This window comes from Salvelinus fontinalis, chromosome 6, assembly GCF_029448725.1.
Source record: "Salvelinus fontinalis isolate EN_2023a chromosome 6, ASM2944872v1, whole genome shotgun sequence".
NCBI lineage: Eukaryota > Metazoa > Chordata > Actinopteri > Salmoniformes > Salmonidae > Salvelinus > Salvelinus fontinalis.
Genome location: NC_074670.1, coordinates 36182937 through 36203834, shown reverse-complemented (window position 1 = coordinate 36203834; position 20898 = coordinate 36182937).

The window sequence follows — 20898 nt, the reverse complement described above, 5'->3', positions numbered from 1 at the left end:
TGTGCTGGAGGCCTACTTCCTTTTGATACTTTATTAATAAAAAAACACATCCACAAAAAGCGTTTATTTTGCAGCAGTCTACAATTACATGTTTGGTGTGTTTTAGTTCCAGATAGGGGCTATAACAAACAATCAATCGTGTATTTTCATCTGTGAAATAATATAGCGTGTTTTCTTCTCTTCCTCAGTGTTCTCCTGTGTTAAATAAACATGCCCTGGCTACATTTTCTTGCAAATTGTGATTTTCATTGTAGCCTAGTAGCCTACTTTGCATGGGTGGGACTTGGGGCGTTGAGGAGGAAGGGCTGTATGAGTGACAAACACCTGTGTTGACATATTTTGTCAATCTCTGTCTGGTTTACGTCCAACATTTTTTTATTCGATTTTCAAAATTCAGATTGCTTTAATCACATAGAAAACGGTAAGTAATAATTAATTTAGTTATTTTTCATATCATAGTAGACTATCAGTTTGTTTCTCTTCCCTGATGCAGAAACGAACACGAATTAACATTTCCCCGTCGTGCATGGACGCCATTCTAACACCTGATTATATCCTTACTGTGAAATTCTATATAGCCCTTTAAATAATACGAAAAAAAATTACAACAATAAAAGTGCAGTTTTCCTATTGACCCTATATAAAACATCTGCCTATCAGCCAAATGCAAATTATCTGATAATGTAGGTTAATATATGTCAGTTAACCTGAGAATTAAGATATTAAGTGACATTCTTAGTTTATCGTTTAATTTCCTATAGTGCACCTTGTTAGGGGATCCTCTGGGTTTGCTTTCAAGATAGGCCTACCGCTGAGTGTTTTTCAATGCATTGGACTGGGTCTTTTCCCCCAAAGTCTAACATGTAGTGAGATACATTTTCATTGACAACAAGGTCATCCAATGAGCAAATTTGTAAGAAATTCCATCATCCCCTTAGAAGTTATGTCCAAAAGGATGTTATTATCTGGTATTAATAGATGCAGCCCTAGGAAGACAAAAACAGCTATTGATAATTGCAAGGAGTATACCGCAGCTACTGTATCGATCGGCGTGTCCTCCATTCCCCTGGTATAGAGAGATAAGAAGACAGGCTCTTTAGAGCAATATCATTTATTTTGACCTATCTGCTTGCTACAGACTTATGATGAATAGCTAGAGTGGCTAAAGTCCTTTATCACAAAAGTTGCCCCTTGATATAATATTGATTCTTTATAACTAGCTTGCCACACAAAAAATCAAACTGTCCACTTGGCCATCATCATCATCAATATCATCACAAAGGCAGAGGAATGAAGATCCCCTGTGCCTTCTAAAGGGAGCTCTCACAATCTCCTCTCTAATCTTTACTTCGCTGATGATGAAAGGAAAAGAAAAGAGACAAAATGCTATTTAATCCTGTACACACACACCTTGTGTGTAAGGAAGACACAATTCGATCAGTAGTATTGTCGACTGGAGAGGCTTATGTTGAAATTGTTAATTCATTGTAGGTACGTTTTTGATTGATGTATCCTGTTGGCGCGCGCGTCTCATTCCCTGTCTCCACAGACGTCAATCTCCAAAGATGACAACACTGTTCTAGTTCAAACCTACCGTAACATTCTGTCAGTTTCACCTGCGTGAGACTAGCATCGTGGGAGGCACTTGGCAAGTGACTTGGTCCACTGATTCATCACGTTAAAAATAACTAATACTCTGGGCCTCCCGCCCACTCCTTCATTCCAAAACCCCGTTACTGTTACCATTCTTATGATGCAGTTATGGCCAGTTATGGCGTTTTCTTCGGAGATTGAGTTGGATATTTATTTAAAAGGGAGCATCAAAGTGGATAAATGTGTAGCTTAGTTTGAAATTGGATTAAACAAATATGGAGATTTAATCAATCACGCGAATAGCCTACCAAACACATGCATAACTATTTTGTAAACCTAATATGGGAAATCCAACTCTTCTGCCTTTTTTAAAACTATTAGCATAATGATGACTGTATTAGGCCAACAATAAAATGTTTGTAGCGTATACACTATTAACGGTGCACTCTGTTTGTATCCGCTCCTTGAGGTCGAGTGCACTGGTAAAAGGGAGGGAGAGAATGAGGGAAACAAGAAACACGTAATCTCCCAAATAACCATTTTAGTCCTTTCCCCCTGGATTTGTGTCTTAAAGGTAAGAACAGGGCACTTCTACTGCTGGTACTATATTGTTAACATAAAATGTACCGGCGGACTTTTATTCCATACTCTTTCCAAACACCCTGCGCTGAACAGATAGCCTACATTATATACTTCAAAGGATACTCGGGAGGCCACGAGACTGTTACAATGGGACTTGAAGGTAAAGTGTTGCTTTACAGTCGTAGTTGTAAAGGGGAGGTAGCCTATTGCATGCATAGTGATGAATAAGAAAATTAAAGTAATCTTCGCCATTTATCCTATGTAGAGGTGTGGTAACAGAAACGTGTTTGTATGGGGAGGTCATTTATCTGTTGGAGGTAATACATCATAATTAATCACGGTATTTTGAGGCAAATATCCGGTGCAGTCAATGTTTCGTTATGTCTGTGAATGAAACCATGCGTAGTCGTTCATGTCTCTTGAGCATATTTGCTAAAGCACAGACAAGAGTTCCCATTGCTGCGACTTGTGTTATTGTAACTTCTAATCTGATAGGGTGCGTTTTACAAGCCACCTCCAGCACCAATGCACATCGTTTTGTCTGGGGCTAAACATTTCATCATAGGCCACAGCTGTGAAGTAAGTTGTCTTGCTGGTCTTTGTTTCTGATATGAAGATGAAATAGATTACAATATCCAATACAAAGATTACAGTGGTCTTTTTTATTAAATGCGTTTGTATTTGTTCTTTGCCGTCCTCTTTTGTGGATGTATTATATTCCAGACCCAAACCAGTTCATGTCATGGTACTCCAAATGTATTTGTTTATGTTTAAATCTGTGGTTAATGTTTCATTTTGAGGACACCACACCAGCTCTCACAGGCTCACATCAGAATTAGAAATTCATCCCCAAACGTCAAATTTCGAAGTGTTTAAGTTTAAGTTCAGGAATTACCTCAAAGGTTCTGAAATTGGACCCTTACAAATCAGCCGGGCTAGATAATCTGGACCCTTTCTTTCTAAAACTATCTGCTGAAATTGTTGCCACCCCTATTACCAGCCTTTTCAACCTCTCTTTCGTGTCGTCTGAGATTCCCAAAGATTGGAAAGCAGCTGCGGTTATCCCCCTCTTCAAAGGGGGAGACACTCTAGACCCAAACTGCTACAGACCTATATCTATCCTACCCTGCCTTTCTAAGGTCTTCGAAAGCCAAGTCAACAAACAGATTACCGACCATCTCGAATCCCACCATACCTTCTCCGCTATGCAATCTGGTTTCAGAGCTGGTCATGGGTGCACCTCAGCCACGCTCAAGGTCATAAACGATATCTTAACCGCTATCGATAGGAAACAGTACTGTGCAGCCATATTCATTGACCTGGCCAAGGCTTTTGACTCTGTCAATCACCACATCCTCATCGGCAGACTCGACAGCCTTGGTTTCTCTAATGATTGCCTCGCCTGGTTCACCAACTACTTCTCTGATCGAGTTCAGTGTGTCAAATCGGAGGGTCTGTTGTCCGGACCTCTGGCAGTCTCTATGGGGGTGCCACAGGGTTCAATTCTTGGACCGACTCTCTTCTCTGTATACATCAATGATGTCGCTCTTGCTGCTGGTGAGTCTCTGATCCACCTCTACGCAGACGACACTATTCTGTATACTTCTGGCCCTTCTCTTGACACTGTGTTAACAACCCTCCAGGCGAGCTTCAATGCCATACAACTCTCCTTCCGTGGCCTCCAATTGCTCTTAAATACAAGTAAAACTAAATGCATGCTCTTCAACCGATCGCTGCCTGCACCTGCCCGCCTGTCCAGCATCACTACTCTGGACGGCTCTGACTTAGAATATGTGGACAACTACAAATACCTAGGTGTCTGGTTAGACTGTAAACTCTCCTTCCAGACTCACATCAAGCATCTCCAATCCAAAGTTAAATCTAGAATCGGCTTCCTATTCCGCAACAAAGCATCCTTCACTCATGCTGCCAAACATACCCTTGTAAAACTGACCATCCTACCAATCCTCGACTTCGGTGATGTCATTTACAAAATAGCCTCAAACCCTACTCAATAAATTGGATGCAGTCTATCACAGTGCCATCCGTTTTGTCACCAAAGCCCCATATACTACCCACCACTGCGACCTGTACGCTCTCGTTGGCTGGCCCTCGCTTCACACTCGTCGCCAAACCCACTGGCTCCAGGTCATCTACAAGACCCTGCTAGGTAAAGTCCCCCCTTATCTCAGCTCGCTGGTCACCATAGCAACGCCCACCCGTAGCACGCGCTCCAGCAGGTATATCTCTCTGGTCACCCCCAAAACCAATTCTTCCTTTTAGTTACTCCATGTGTAACTATGTGTTGTTGTATGTGTCGAACTGCTTTGCTTTATCTTGGCCAGGTCGCAATTGTAAATGAGAACGTGTTCTCAATTTGCCTACCTGGTTAAATAAAGGTGAAAAAAAATAAAAAAATGTTAGGCATTAACTCCGAATGGTTAACCTGTTTGGGATAGGGGGCAGCATTTTCACGTTCGGATGAAAGCGTGCCCATAGTAAACTTCCTGCTACTCTGGCCCAGAAGCTAAAAAGTGTTTAAGGCATCAGGTATTACCTCAAAGGTTAGGCATTAACTCTGAATAGTTAAGGTAGGGGATAGGGCTTAAAACTAAAATATCAAAAACAACTTTCTAATCAGAGTCAGATGCTTAGTCATCCCCATCCACAAAGCCCTAGCAAAACCGAAACATACTTGAAGGTAACATCACTCACTGTTGCCCCTAGTGGCCGGCTTCCACGTCCTCTCCCGACATGGATGGAAGTCGAATACTGACTTGTATCATGGGTGACCTGGCTGTGCATGCAAGGTACACAGACATACACAAGCATATATATATACAGACTGCTCAAATTTGGTGGTACCCCTTCCACAAATAACAAAGGATGCACAATTTTCTCAGAAATAACTCGAAACTGACAAAGTAATTGGCATCCACCATTGTGCATTCCATATTTAATAGAAATCAGACTTTGCTTTAGATTTTTTTTATTCAACATATTGTAAATAATAAAACTAATGAAAATTGCATGGACAAAAATGATGGGACCCTTAACCTAATATTTTTTCGCACAACCCTTAGAGGCAATCACTGCAATCAAACATTTTCTGTAGCTCTCAATGAGACTTCTACACCTGTTAACAGGTAGTTTGGCCCACTCTTCTTCCTGAGCCTAACTGCTCCAGCTGTCTCAGGATTGATGGGTGCCTTCTCCAGACTGCAAGTTTCAGCTCTTTCCATAGATGTTTGATAGGATTCAGATCAGGACTCATAGAAGGCCACTTCAGAATAGTCCAATATTTTATTCGTATCCATTCTTGGGTGCTTTTAGCTGTGTGTTTGGGGTCATTATCCTGTTGGAGGACCCATGACCTGCGACTGAGACTGGGCAGTACGTTTTGCTCCAGAATGCCTTGATAGTCTTGAGATTTCGTGGTGCCCTGCACAGATTCAAGGCACCCTGTGCCAGGCGCAGCAAAGAAGCCCCAAAACATAACTGAGCCTCCTCCATGTTTCACTGTAGGTATGGTGTTCTTCTCTTTGAAAGCTTCACTTTTTCGTCTGTGAACATAGAGCTGATGTGACTTGCCCAAAAAGCTCCAGTTTTGACTCATCTGTCCAAAGGACATTCTCCCAGAAGGATTGTGGCTTGTCAATATGCATTTTAGCTAATTCCAGTCTGGCTTTTTTATGTTTTTCTTTCAAAAGTGGAGTCCTACTGGGTCTTCTACCATGGAGCCAGCTTTCTCTCAAAAAGCGACGGATGGTGCGATCAGAAACTGACGTACCTTCACCTTGGAGTTCAGCTTGTATCTCTTTGGCAGTTATCCTTGGTTCTTTTTCTACCATTCGCACTATCCTTCTGTTCAATCTGGGGAAGATGTTCCTCTTGCGGGAATGCCCAGGGAGGTTGGCTACAGTTTCATGGGCCTTAAACTTCTTAATAATGATTGCAACTGTTGTCACAGGAACATCAAGCTGCTTGGAGATGGTCTTGTAGGTTTTACCTTTACCATGCTTGTCTATTTTCTTTCTGATCTCCTCAGACAAATCTCTCCTTTGCTTTCTCTGGTCCATGTTCAGTGTGGTGCATACAATGATACCAAACAGCACAGTGACTACTTTTCTCCATCTAAATAGGCTGAATGACTAATTACAAGATTGGAGACGTGTGATACTAATTAAATGAACAAATTAGTTTGAAATATCACTATAATCCAGTTATTTATTATCTTTTCTAAGGCGCACCAACACGTGTCCAGGCCATTTTAGAATATCTTTGTAGAATAAGCAATAATAAATCTATCTTCACAACTTCTTTGCTTTATTCTGTGATATACCAAAAGGCATGCAAGTATACATGATAAAATAGCTTTTAATTTCATCACTTTTCAGGAGGAATTAAGCATTATTTCAATGAGCTCTAAGGGTACCAACAAATTTGAGCACATCTGTATATATACATTACCAGACAAAAGTTTGGACACACCAACTCATTCAAGGGTTTTTCTTTATTTGACTATTTTCTACATTTTAGAAGAAAAGTGAAGACATCAAAACTATGAAATAACACATCAAAATATATTATTCAAAGTAGCCACCCTTTGCCTTGATGACAGCTTTGCACATCCTTGGCATTCTCTCAACCAGCTTCACCTTGAATGCTTTTCCAACTGTCTTGAAGGAGTTCCCACATATACTGAGCACTTGTTGGCTGCTTTTCATTCACTCTGCAGTCCAAGTTATCCCAAATCATCTCAATTGGGTTGATGTCGGGTGATTGTGGAGGCCAGGTCATTTGATGCAGCACTCCATCACTCTACTTGTTGGTCAAATAGCCCTTACACAGCCTGGAGGTGTGTTGGGTCATTGTCCTGTTGAAAACAAATTATAGTCCCACTAAGCGCAAACCAGATGGGATTGCGTATCGCTGCAGAATGTTGTGGTAGCCATGCTGGTTAAGTGTGCCTTGAAATCTAAATAAATCACAGACAGTGTCACCAGTAAAGCACCATCACACCACCCCCATGCTTCACGTTGGGAACCACACATGCAGAGATAATCCGTTCACCTACTCGGCATCTCACAAAGACATGGCGGTTGGAAACAAAAATCAAAAATTTGGACTCATCAGACCAAAGGACAGATTTCCACTGGTCCAATGCCCATTGCTTGTGTCTCTTGGCCCAAGCAAGTCTCTTCACACGGAACCCAAACCGGCCGCGCGCCATTGTGCATAAATGTATTTTGTCCCCCCACACCAAACGTGATCACGACACGCAGGTTAAAATATCAAAACAAACTCTGAACCAATTCCCTTAATTTGGGGACAGGTCGAAAAGCATTAAACATTTATGGCAATTTTGCGATCAAATTTTTCCTGGGATATAAACATTGAGTTGTTATTTTACCTGAAATGCACAAGGTCCTCTACTCCGACAATTAATCGACACATAAAACGGTCAAACGAATCGTTTCTAGTCATTTCTCCTCCTTCCAGGCTTTTTCTTCTTTGAACTTGGCATCTAAACTTTCATAGTATTATCACAACGACCAAAAGCTCAGTTCATCTTTCAATCACCCACGTGGGTATAACCAATGAGGAGATGACACGTGGGTATCTGCTTCTATTAACCAGTGAGGAGATGGGAGAGGCAGGACTTGCATCGCGATCTGCGTCACAAATAAAATTGACTTTTATTTTAGCCCTTGGCAACACAGACGTTCGTTGGCGCGCGAGCAGTGTGGGTAAAATAATATGGATTTCAAAATTTATTTTACAACGCGAGTGGTGTAGTCAGGGAATTAGTAGTGGTTTCTTTGCAGAAATTTGACCATGAAGGTCTGATTCACACAGTCTTATATGAACAGTTGATGTTGATGTGTCTTTTACTTGAACTCTGAAGCATTTATTTGGGCTGCAGTTTCTGAGGCTGGCAACTAATGAACTTATCCTCTGCAGCAGAGGTAACTTCCTGTGGCGGTCCTCATGACAGCCAGTTTCATCATAGCGCTTGATGATTTTTGCAACTGCACTTGAAGAAACTTTCAAAGTTCTTGAAATGTTCCGGATTGACTGACCTTCATGTCTTAAAGTAATGATGGACTGTTGTTTGTTTGATGGCGCGGAAGAACATGGCTGACGTTTTACATTCTCCCAACCAATTGTGCTATTTTGTAATTTTTTTGCGTTTTGTGAAACTTATTTTTTTAACTTATTGTGTACATAATGTTGCTGGTACTATCTCTCAAGACTGAAAAGAACTTCTGAACATCAGAAAAGCGATGACTCACCGCGGACTGGTTGACACTTTTTCCTTTAACGAGTCCGACGAGAGGTATATCCTGCTTTCACTGGAAAAGGCCAAGATCCACGCCTTTTGCGTGAAGAAAAGACTCCGGAAAAAGGGCCGCAGATTGGGCAGCCTTCGGAGAATCTGGAGGCAAGTGAGTAAACTCCCACTGCCATCCATTTTTCTTGCTAACGTGCAATCATTGGAAAATAAAATTGATGACCTACGATTAAGATTATCCTACCAACGGGACATTAAAAACTGTAACATCTTATGGGATTTTCCATGCACCGGCAGAACAGAGACACTACCTCTACTAAGATGAGGGGTGGGGGTGTGTGTCTATTTGTCAATAACAGCTGGTGCGCAATGTCTAATATTAAAGAAGTCGAGAGGTATGGCTCGCCTGAGGTAGAGTACCTACGATAAGCTGTAGACCAAACTATCTACCAAGAGTTCTCAACTATATTATTTGTAGCCGTCTATTTACCACCACAGAACAAAGCTGGCACTAAGACCGCTCTCAACCAACTCTTTAAGGCCATAAGCAAAGAAGAACAGTACAGTATTACAGTACAACAGTTTGATTTGTTTGATCTTAGCTGGCTACATAGCCGTCTTTGTATCCAAGATAATTGTGTAGTCTAGAGTAATTGTCGAGGTTACCTAGCCAGCTAGAGGTTACCTAGCCAGCTACACTTTCAAACAAAGTCAACAACGCAGCCACTGCTAGCTAGCCTATTTCACCAGCCAGCAGTACTATATCATTTTAGTCAATAAGATTTTTTGCAACGTAAGCTTAACTTTCTGAACATTCGAGACGTGTAGTCCACTTGTCATTCCAATCTCTTTTGCATTAGCGCAGCCTCTTCTGTAGCCTGTCAACTATGTGTCTGTCTATCCCTGTTCTCTCCTCTCTGCACAGACCATACAAACGCTTCACACCGCGTGGCCGCTGCTACTCTAACCTGGTGGTCCCAGCGCGCACGACCCACGTGGAGTTCCAGGTCTCAGGCAGCCTCTGGAACTGCCGATCTGCGGCCAACAAGGCAGAGTTCATCTCAGCCTATGCTTCCCTCCAGTCCCTCGACTTCTTGGCACTGACGGAAACATGGATTACCACTGATAACACTGCTACTCCTACTGCTCTCTCCTCGTCTGCCCACGTGTTCTCGCACACCCCGAGAGCTTCTGGTCAGCGGGGTGGTGGCACTGGGATCCTCATCTCTCCCAAGTGGACATTCTCTCTTTCTCCCCTGACCCATCTGTCTATCGCCTCCCTTGAATTCCATGCTGTCACAGTTACCAGCCCTTTCAAGCTTAACATCCTTATCATTTATCGCCCTCCAGGTTCCCTTGGAGAGTTCATCAATGAGCTTGACGCCCTGATAAGTTCCTTTCCTGAGGATGGCTCACCTCTCACAGTTCTGGGTGACTTTAACCTCCCCACGTCTACCTTTGACTCATTCCTCTCTGCCTCCTTCTTTCCACTCCTCTCCTCTTTTGACCTCACCCTCTCACCTTTCCCCCCTACTCACAAGGCAGGCAATACGCTTGACCTCATCTTTACTAGATGCTGTTCTTCCACTAATCTCATTGCAACTCCCCTCCAAGTCTCCGACCACTACCTTGTATCCTTTTCCCTCTCGCTCTCATCCAACACTTCCCACACTGCCCCTACTCGGATGGTATCGCGCCGTCCCAACCTTCGCTCTCTCTCCCCCGCTACTCTCTCCTCTTTCATCCTATCATCTCTTCCCTCTGCTCAAACCTTCTCCAACCTATCTCCTGATTCTGCCTCCTCAACCCTCCTCTCCTCCCTTTCTGCATCCTTTGACTCTCTATGTCCCCTATCCTCCAGGCCGGCTCGGTCCTCCCCTCCTGCTCCGTGGCTCGACGACTCATTGCGAGCTCACAGAACAGGGCTCCGGGCAGCCGAGCGGAAATCGAGGAAAACTCGCCTCCCTGCGGACCTGGCATCCTTTCACTCCCTCCTCTCTACATTCTCCTCTTCTGTCTCTGCTGCTAAAGCCAATTTCTACCACTCTAAATTCCAAGCATCTGCCTCTAACCCTAGGAAGCTCTTTGCCACCTTCTCCTCCCTCCTGAATCCTCCTCCCCCCTCCTCCCTCTCTGCTGATGACTTCGTCAACCATTTTGAAAAGAAGGTCGACGACATCCGATCCTCGTTTGCTAAGTCAAACGACACCGCTGGTTCTGCTCACACTGCCCTACCCTGTGCTTTGACCTCTTTCTCCCCTCTCTCTCCAGATGAAATCTCGCGTCTTGTGACGGCCGGCCGCCCAACAACCTGCCCGCTTGACCCTATCCCCTCCTCTCTTCTCCAGACCATTTCCGGAGACCTTCTCCCTTACCTCACCTCGCTCATCAACTCATCCTTGACCGCTGGCTACGTCCCTTCCGTCTTCAAGAGAGCGAGAGTTGCACCCCTTCTGAAAAAACCTACACTCGATCCCTCCGATGTCAACAACTACAGACCAGTATCCCTTCTTTCTTTTCTCTCCAAAACTCTTGAACGTGCCGTCCTTGGCCAGCTCTCCTGCTATCTCTCTCAGAATGACCTTCTTGATCCAAATCAGTCAGGTTTCAAGACTAGTCATTCAACTGAGACTGCTCTTCTCTGTGTCACGGAGGCGCTCCACACTGCTAAAGCTAACTCTCTCTCCTCTGCTCTCATCCTTCTAGACCTATCGGCTGCCTTTGATACTGTGAACCATCAGATCCTCCTCTCCACCCTCTCCGAGCTGGGCATCTCCGGCGCGGCCCACGCTTGGATTGCGTCCTACCTGACAGGTCGCTCCTACCAGGTGGCGTGGCGAGAATCTGTCTCCGCACCACGTGCTCTCACCACTGGTGTGCCCCAGGGCTCTGTTCTAGGCCCTCTCCTATTCTCGCTATACACCAAGTCACTTGGCTCTGTCATATCCTCACATGGTCTCTCCTATCATTGCTATGCAGACGACACACAATTAATCTTCTCCTTTCCCCCCTCTGATAACCAGGTGGTGAATCGCATCTCTGCATGTCTGGCAGACATATCAGTGTGGATGACGGATCACCACCTCAAGCTGAACCTCGGCAAGACGGAGCTGCTCTTCCTCCCGGGGAAGGACTGCCCGTTCCATGATCTCGCCATCACGGTTGACAACTCCATTGTGTCCTCCTCCCAGAGTGCTAAGAACCTTGGCGTGATCCTGGACAACACCCTGTCGTTCTCAACTAACATCAAGGCGGTGACCCGTTCCTGTAGGTTCATGCTCTACAACATTCGCAGAGTACGACCCTGCCTCACGCAGGAAGCGGCGCAGGTCCTAATCCAGGCACTTGTCATCTCCCGTCTGGATTACTGCAACTCGCTGTTGGCTGGGCTCCCTGCCTGTGCCATTAAACCCCTACAACTCATCCAGAACGCCGCAGCCTGTCTGGTGTTCAACTTTCCCAAGTTCTCTCACATCACCCTGCTCCTCCGCTCTCTCCACTGGCTTCCAGTTGAAGCTCGCATCCGCTACAAGACCATGGTGCTTGCCTACGGAGCTGTGAGGGGAACGGCACCTCCGTACCTTCAGGCTCTGATCAGGCCCTACACCCAAACAAGGGCACTGCGTTCATCCACCTCTGGCCTGCTCGCCTCCCTACCTCTGAGGAAGTACAGTTCCTGCTCAGCCCAGTCAAAACTGTTCGCTGCTCTGGCACCCCAATGGTGGAACAAACTCCCTCACGACGCCAGGTCAGCGGAGTCAATCACCACCTTCCGGAGACACCTGAAACCCCACCTCTTTAAGGAATACCTAGGATAGGATAAAGTAATCCTTCTAACCCCCCCCCCCCTTAAAAGAGTTAGATGCACTATTGTAAAGTGGTTGTTCCACTGGATATCATAAGGTGAATGCACCAATTTGTAAGTCGCTCTGGATAAGAGCGTCTGCTAAATGACTTAAATGTAAATGTAAATGTAAGAAACTGCTCACCCAGAAGCAGCTCTCCTAGTGGCTGGGGACTTTAATGCAGGCAAACTTAAATCAGTTTTGCCACATTTTTACCAGCATGTCACATATGCAACCAGGAGAAAAATAATCCTAGACCACATTTACTCCACACACGGAGATGCATATAAAGATCTCCCCCGCCCTCCATTTGGCAAATCTGACCACAATTCTATCCTCCCGATTCCTGCTTAAAAGCAAAAACTAAAGCAGGAAGTACCAGTGACTCGCTCAATACGGAAGTGGTCAGATGACGCGGATGCTACACTACAGGACTGTTTTGCTAGCATAGACTGGAATATGTTCCGGTATTCATCCAACGGCATTGAGGTGTACACCACTTCAGTCATCGGCTTCATCAATAAGTGCATCGATGATGTCGTAACCACAGTGACTGTACGCACATATCCCAACCAGATTCCATGGATTACAGGCAACATTCGCATCGATCTAAAGGCTAGAGCTGCCACTTTCAAGGAGCGGGAGACTAATCCGGACGCTTATAAGAAATCTCGCTATGCCCTCAGACGAACCATCAAACAAAAAAAGTGTCAATACAGAATTAAGATTGAATCTGACGCTCGTCGGATGTGGCAGGGCTTGAAAACTATTACCGTCTACAAAGGGAAACCCAGACGCGAGCTGCCCAGTGACGTGAGCCTACCAGACGAGCTAAATGCCTTTTATGCTCGCTTCGAGGCAAGAGCACCAGCTGTTCTGGATGACTGTGTGATAACGCTCTCGGTAGCCGATGTCAACAAAACATTTTAACAGTTAAACATTCAGAAAGCCGGTGGGCCAGACAGATTACCAGGACGTGTACTCAAAGCATGCGTGGACCAACTGTCAAGTGTCTTCACTGACATTTTCAACCTCTCCCTGACCAAGTCTGTAATACCTACATGTTTCAAGCAGACCACCATAGTATCTGTGCCCAAGGAAGCAAAAGTAACCTGCCTAAATGATTACCGCCCCGTGGCACTCACGTCGGTAGCCATGAAGTGCTTTGAAAGGCTGGTCATGGCTCACATCTTCAGCATCCTCCCGGACACCCTAGACCCACTCCAATTCGCATACTGCCCCAACAGATCCACAGATGACGCAATATCAATCGCACTCCACACTGCCCTTTCACCTGGACTAAAGGAACACCTATGTGAGAATGCTGTTCATTGACTACAGCTCAGCGTTCAACACCATAGTGCCCTCAAGGCTTATGACTAAGCTAAGGACTCTGGGACTAAACACCTCCCTCTGCAACTAGATCCTGTACTTCCTGACCGGCCGCCCCCAGGTGGATAGAGTAGGCAACAATATGTCTGCCACGCTGATCTTTAACACTGGGGCCCCTCAGGGGTGTGTACTTAGTCCCCTCCTGTATTTCCTGTTCACCCACGACAGCGTGGCCAAACACGACTGCAACACCATCATTAAGTTTGCTGACGACACAACAGTGGTAGGCTTCATCACCGACAACGATGAGACGGCCTATAGGGAGGAGGTCTGAGAACTGGCAGTGTGGTGCCAGGACAACAACCTCTCCCTCAATGTGAGCAAGACAAAGGAGCTGATCGTGGACTACAGGAAAAGGCGAGCCGAACAGGCCCCCATTAACATCGATGGGGCTGTAGTGGAGCAGGTTGAGAGTTTCAAGTTCCCTGGTGTCCACATCACCAACAAACTATCATGGTCCAAACATACCAAGACAGTCGTGAAGAAGGCACGACAAAATCTTTTCCCCCTCAGGAGACTGAAAAGGTTTGGCATGGGTCCCCAGATCCTCAAAATGGTCTACAGCTGCACCATCGAGAGCATCCTGACTGGTTGCATCACCGCCTGGTATGGCAACTGCTCGGCATCTGACCGTAAGCCTCTACAGAGGGTAGTGCGAACGGCCCAGTACATCACTTGTTCCAAGCTTCCTGCCATCCAGGACCTATGTAATAGGCGGTATCAGAGGAAAGCCCATAAAATTGTCATAGACTCCAGTCACCCAAGTTATAGACTGTTTTCTCTGCTACCACACGGACCAAAAGGCTCCTCAACAGCTTCTACCCCCAAGCCATAAGACTGCTGAAGAATTCATCAAATTGCCACCGGACAATTTACATTTAATCCCCCCCCCCCTCCCTTTTGTACACTGCTGCTACTCACTGTTTGTTTATCTATGCATAGTCACTTCGCCCCCACCTACATGTACAGAATACCTCAACTAGCCTGTACCCCCGCACACTGACTCGGTAACAGTGCCCCCTGTATATAGCCTCGTTATTGTTATTCTTATTGTTACATTTTATTACTTTTTATTTTAGCCTAATTGGTAAATATTTTCTTAACTCTTCTTGAACTGCACTGTTGGTTAAGGGCTTGTAAGTATGCATTTCGGTGCATGTGTAAGTATTCGGTGCATGTGACATGTTTCTCTTTGCTTTTTCAAGCTGTTCTTGCCATAATATGGTCTTGGTCTTTTTCCAAATAGGGCTGTCTTCTGTATCCCACCCCTACCTTGTCACAACACAACTGATTGGCTCAAACGCATTAAGAAGGAAAGACATTCCAGAAATGTACTTTTAACAAAGTCCCACCTGCTAATTGATATGCCTGCCAGGTGGCTACCTCATGAAGCTGTTTGAGAGAATGCAAAGCTGTCATCAAGGCAAAGGGTGGCTACTTTGAAGAATCTCAAATATGAAATATATTTAGATTTGTTTAACACATGATTCCATATGTGTTATTTCATAGTTTTGATGTCTTCACTATTATTCTGCAAAGTAGAAAATAGTAAAAATAAAGAAAATCCCTGGAATGAGTAGGTGTGTCCAAACTTTTGACTGGTACTGTATATACTGTATATATCACACACACACCTGTTGCCAGATCCTTGCAATAGTGTGCAACTGCAGCCTGTAGTTTGGGGCGTTCCTGTGTCCTTCACCCCCCCCCCCCCCCCCCCCAGCATCCCATTGGTTCCTGCAAGAACCCCCTCAAGCATGACATCTTCACTTATGACACTTATGAATGTGCACAACAGATGGGGGTGAAGGACATTGTGTACCGGTCGCCCCCGCCGCCCTCTAGCACAGCAGTGACACCGTGTGCTAGCTTGCTAGGTATTTGACTATTTATATGTACAATACTGTCTGATTTACGTATCAGATGTTATAGCATAATCAGTATTAAGTGATTTGACCCGAAACTGCGTGGTGATCATGACATGTTAACCCTGTTTCAAATTAGGCGAGATTAACTAGAGATGAGTCAAATTTGATCTGACTGGCCCAACAAGCCTAATTAAAATGAATTGAATTGACCAATTTAATCTGGTACTGTAATTACATTTGTAGCTTGGGTGTAATTGGACTTTGAGTTGGCATGGTAGACACAGTGAAATGTTCATCGTTTCCAAGAAAGAACATGTCAAGTTGGTTGTGAAAGGCAACCTGACGTATTGACAGGATCCCTGTGTTACCAACTATGCACACAAACAAAACATATTTGGTGGATCTGTCAGTGTCAGACAATATTGTGGCACGTGTTGGGAAACGAGATGGTAATATATAGATATTTTTTCTTGGGGAGGGGGGGGATTGCGCAAGCCAAACAGAGAGAGGGTAGGGCATAAGAGGATGGCAGAGAACATTCAGGGATGATCATAGTCACTGACACAGAGGTAGAAAGAAGAGCAGTTTTTTAGAAGGAAAGAGAGGAGGGTCTAGTGTGAGAAGGTTATACCGGACACTTGACTCTGTTCTACCTGTGACATGTAATGTCACGTAATGCAATGTGTCAGTTTCATCATAGTGTGATTCTATTCCTTGTCCCAGGGGTCAGGGCTATGGCAGATTATACTCGGACCAGGGTTGGGATCAATTCCAGTCAATTCGAAAGTACACAAATTCCACTGTTCATCTATTCTTTTCAATGAGGAACATTTAGAATTTGAATTTGGTTGACTTTCTGAATTGACTGGAATTGACCCCAACACTGACTCGGATTATACTTTTGACTGAAAGTTAAACTCAGCCAATTGAAATGTGAGTAGTCAAGGTTTCCTAAATCAGTTCTAAACTTGAATAAATCCTCCTCTAAAATGATGGGCCCTACTAGACTCTCTTAGACCAACTTTAATCTCAAATCCTCAAGGATAAACCAATACAGAGCCTATAGCATACTTTAATCTCTCACATTCCAGAATGTTTCACCATCCTAGTGAATGCTGCTACTGTAGTCTGGATCACTTAGTGAACCAGGGCCTAACATACTATATTTTCACCACATTTAGAGAAGTGTCATAGTTATGTTTTTATCTTTTTACAATGTAATTATTTTAATTGCTTAGAATCCATGTCAAATTCCTGCAATACTACAGAAAATCACATTGAAAGATATAGTTATCTTGATTCTTTCTGTTTGAAAGTGTGGTCTGGGATGTCAGTGACGAGTGACTGAATATGAAATAATGCTGTGAGTTTCACAGGCATGAAATCAGGAGCATCTCTTTTACGATAAAGCAGTTTGTGTATGTGAGAGCGTGTGTATGTGGCCAGCTACGATCTGTGCTCGTGATGTAAAGAGATAACTGTGTATCAACACACATGCACACATGCAGGCACCCACGCGCACGCGCACACACACACCATAAGTTATTTGAATATAGGTACTTTTATATAGTGTGAAAAGTGGGGTGCTGTTGCGTTGGCAAGCTGGGGAGATACTGTAGGTGTGAATAAAATTGGTCTGGTCACCCCAGATCCACGGTAGAATTTGACGTTCATCCAGATCCCCAGAACATCGGGAGACGACTTGAATAATGGCCACTATGGGCAAAACATATATAAAAACAATCTAGCAAGGCGCGAGCATACATTGCTAGGCACTCGTTTTTAGTTTTCTTGTTGTAAAACCTATTCCAAACCTTAGCCCTTAACTTACAGGTCACAAGCAAAAGTTTCCCTGTTTTTCCAAACCTTTTTTTATACAAAAGCTAAATACATCATAAAATGATCTGTAATAATACACTGCTCAAAAAAATAAAGGGAACACTTAAACAACACAATGTAACTCCAAGTCAATCACACTTCTGTGAAATCAAACTGTCCACTTAGGAAGCAACACTGATTGACAATAAATGTCACATGCTGTTGTGCAAATGGAATAGACAAAAGGTGGAAATTATAGGCAATTAGCAAGACACCCCCAAAAAAGGAATGATTCTGCAGGTGGTGACCACAGACCACTTCTCAGTTCCTATGCTTCCTGGCTGATGTTTTGGTCACTTTTGAATTCTGGCGGTGCTCTCACTCTAGTGGTAGCATGAGACGGAGTCTACAACCCACACAAGTGGCTCAGATATTGATGTGCCATCCTGGATGAACTGCACTGCGAGCTGTGTCAAAAAGGTTTGCTGTGTCTGTCAGCGTAGTGTCCAGAGCATGGAGGCGCTACCAGGAGACAGGCCAGTACATCAGGAGACGTGGAGGAGGCCGTAGGAGGGCAACAACCCAGCAGCAGGACCGCTACCTCCGCCTTTGTGCAAGGAGGTGCACTGCCAGAGCCCTGCAAAATGACCTCCAGCAGGCCACAAATGTGCATGTGTCAGCATATGGTCTCACAAGGGGTCTGAGGATCTCATCTCGGTACCTATTGGCAGTCAGGCTACCTCTGGCGAGCACATGGAGGGCTGTGTGGCCCCACAAAGAAATGCCACCACACACCATGACTGACCCATCGCCAAACCGGTCATGCTGGAGGATGTTGCAGGCAGCAGAACGTTCTCCACAGTGTCTCCAGACTCTGTCACGTCTGTCACATGTGCTTATGTGCTCTGTGTGAACCTGCTTTCATCTGTGAAGAGCACAGGGCGCCAGTGGCGAATTTGCCAATCTTGGTGTTCTCTGGCAAATGCCAAACGTCCTGCACGGTGTTGGGCTGTAAGCACAACCCCCACCTGTGGACGTCGGGCCCTCACACCACCCTCATGGAGTCTGTTTCTGACCGTTTGAGCAGACACATGCCCATTTGTGGCCTGCTGGAGGTCATTTTGCAGGGCGCTGGCAGTGCACCTCCTTGCACAAAGGCGGAGGTAGCGGTCCTGCTGCTGGGTTGTTGCCCTCCTACGGCCTCCTCCACGTCTCCTGATGTACTGGCCTGTCTCCTGGTAGCGCCTGCATGCTCTGGACACTACGCTGACAGACTCAGCAAACCTTTTTTGCCACAGTTCGCATTGATGTGCCATCCTGGATGAACTGCACTACCTGAACCACTTGTGTGGGTTGTAGACTCCGTCTCATGCTACCACTAGAGTGAGAGCACCGCCAGCATTCAAAAGTGACCAAAACATCAGCCAGGAAGCATAGGAACTGAGAAGTGGTCTGTGGTCACCACCTGCAGAATCACTCCTGTTTTGGGGGGTGTCTTGCTAATTGCCTATAATTTCCACCTTTTGTCTATTCCATTTGCACAACAGCATGTGAAATTTATTGTCAATCAGTGTTGCTTCCTAAGTGGACAGTTTGATTTCACAGAAGTGTGATTGACTTGGAGTTACATTGTGTCGTTTAAGTGTTCCCTTTATTTTTTTGAGCAGGGTATAATGGTCAAGGTAGATTTTGTATACTTGACATAACACTCAGAGGCACAGCTAGCTGTCAACATGCTCCTTTGTAATGCTTGGAAATGATAGTTCACAGTTATCGAATTTTATTGCACAATCTGCTCACCTGTTCGATATTGTTGAGAAAAAAATCGGAACTCTATTTCACGTTTTACATTTGATTCAGCTATTCCAGTCAGGAATTTCAAAGTAGAGTTCACTTTTCACTAGTGCTGTACTGTGACATTCGTGGTCAGTCAGATTTATGTAAATTCACCAGGGGAGATCTTGATCATGGATGTTCTTGGGCTAGCTAATGTTTATTAGCTAGCTATCCAGCGAGCTTACCTTGTGTCCAGAGTACAATTGGCAGAAAGGGACTAGCTAGCTATATATGGTCAAATTTGAGTAGAAATTGCTGAATTATTTTCATGTGGTAATCAGCCACATTTTGGTTAGCTAGTTAGTTTACTTCTTGGGAAACAATATTCATGCTAACATTCATTGTACACTGAAAAAAATATATAAATGCAACATTTTCAAGGATTTTACTGAGTTACAGTTCATATATGGAAATACATTAGGCCTGAATCTATGTATTTCACATGACTGTTAATACAGAAACCTTAAAAAAAAGGTAGGGGAGTGGATCAGAAAACCAGTCAGTATCTGGTGTGAACACCATTTGCCTCATGCAGCGCAACACATCTACTTCACATAGAGTTGATCGGGTTGTTGATTGTGGCCTGTGGAATGTTGTCCCACTCGTCTTCAATGGCTGTGTGAAGTTGCTGGATATTGGTGGGAACTGGAACACGCTGTTGTATTTCAAACATGCTCTATGGGTGACATGTCTGGTGATTATGTTGGCCAAGGAAGAACTGGGACTTTTTCAGCTTCCAAGAAATGTGTACAGATCCTTGCGACATGGGGCAGGTCATTATCATGCTGAAACAGAAGGTGATGGCGGTGGATGAATAGCAGGAAAATGGGCCTCAGGATCTCGTCACAGTATCTCTATGCATTCAAATTACCACAGATAAAATGCAATTGCGTTAATTGTCCATCGCTTATGCCTGCCCGTACCATCACCCACCACTACCACGGGCACTCTGTTCACAACTTTGACATCACCAAACCGCTCGCCCACACGACGCATGTCTGCCATCTGCCCAGTGAAGTTGAAACTGGGATTCATCTGAGGAGAGCACACTTCTCCAGTGTGCCAGTGGTCATCAAAGGTGAGCATTTGCCCACTGAAGTCAGTTACGAAGCGCCGAACTGCAGTCAGTTCAAGACCCTGGTGAGGACGACGAGCATGCATATGAGCTCCACTGAGACGGTATTTGACAGTTTGTCCAGTAATTATTCTGTTGTGCAAACCCACAGTTTCATCAGCTGTCGGGTGGCTGGTCTCAGAATATCCCGCAGGTGAAGAAGCCGGAGGTGGAGGTCCCGGGTTAGCGAGATTACACGTGGTCTGCGGTTGTGAGGCCAGTTGGACGTGCTGCCAAATTCTCCAAAACAATGTTGGATGTGGCTTATGTTAGAGAAGTTAACATTCAATGACATGTCTGCAGTCAGCATGACAATTGCGTGCTCCCTCAAAACTTCAGACATCTGTTGTGTTGTGTGACAAAACTGCACATTTTAGAGGGGCCTTTTATTGTCCCCCAGCACAAGGTGCACCTGTGTAATGATCCTGCTGTTTAATCAGCTTCTTGATATGCCTTTCCTGTCAGGTGGTTAGATTATCAAATCAAACCTAATCAAATGTTATTTGTCACATTCGCCGAATACAACAGGTGTAGATCTTACAGTGAAATGCTTAC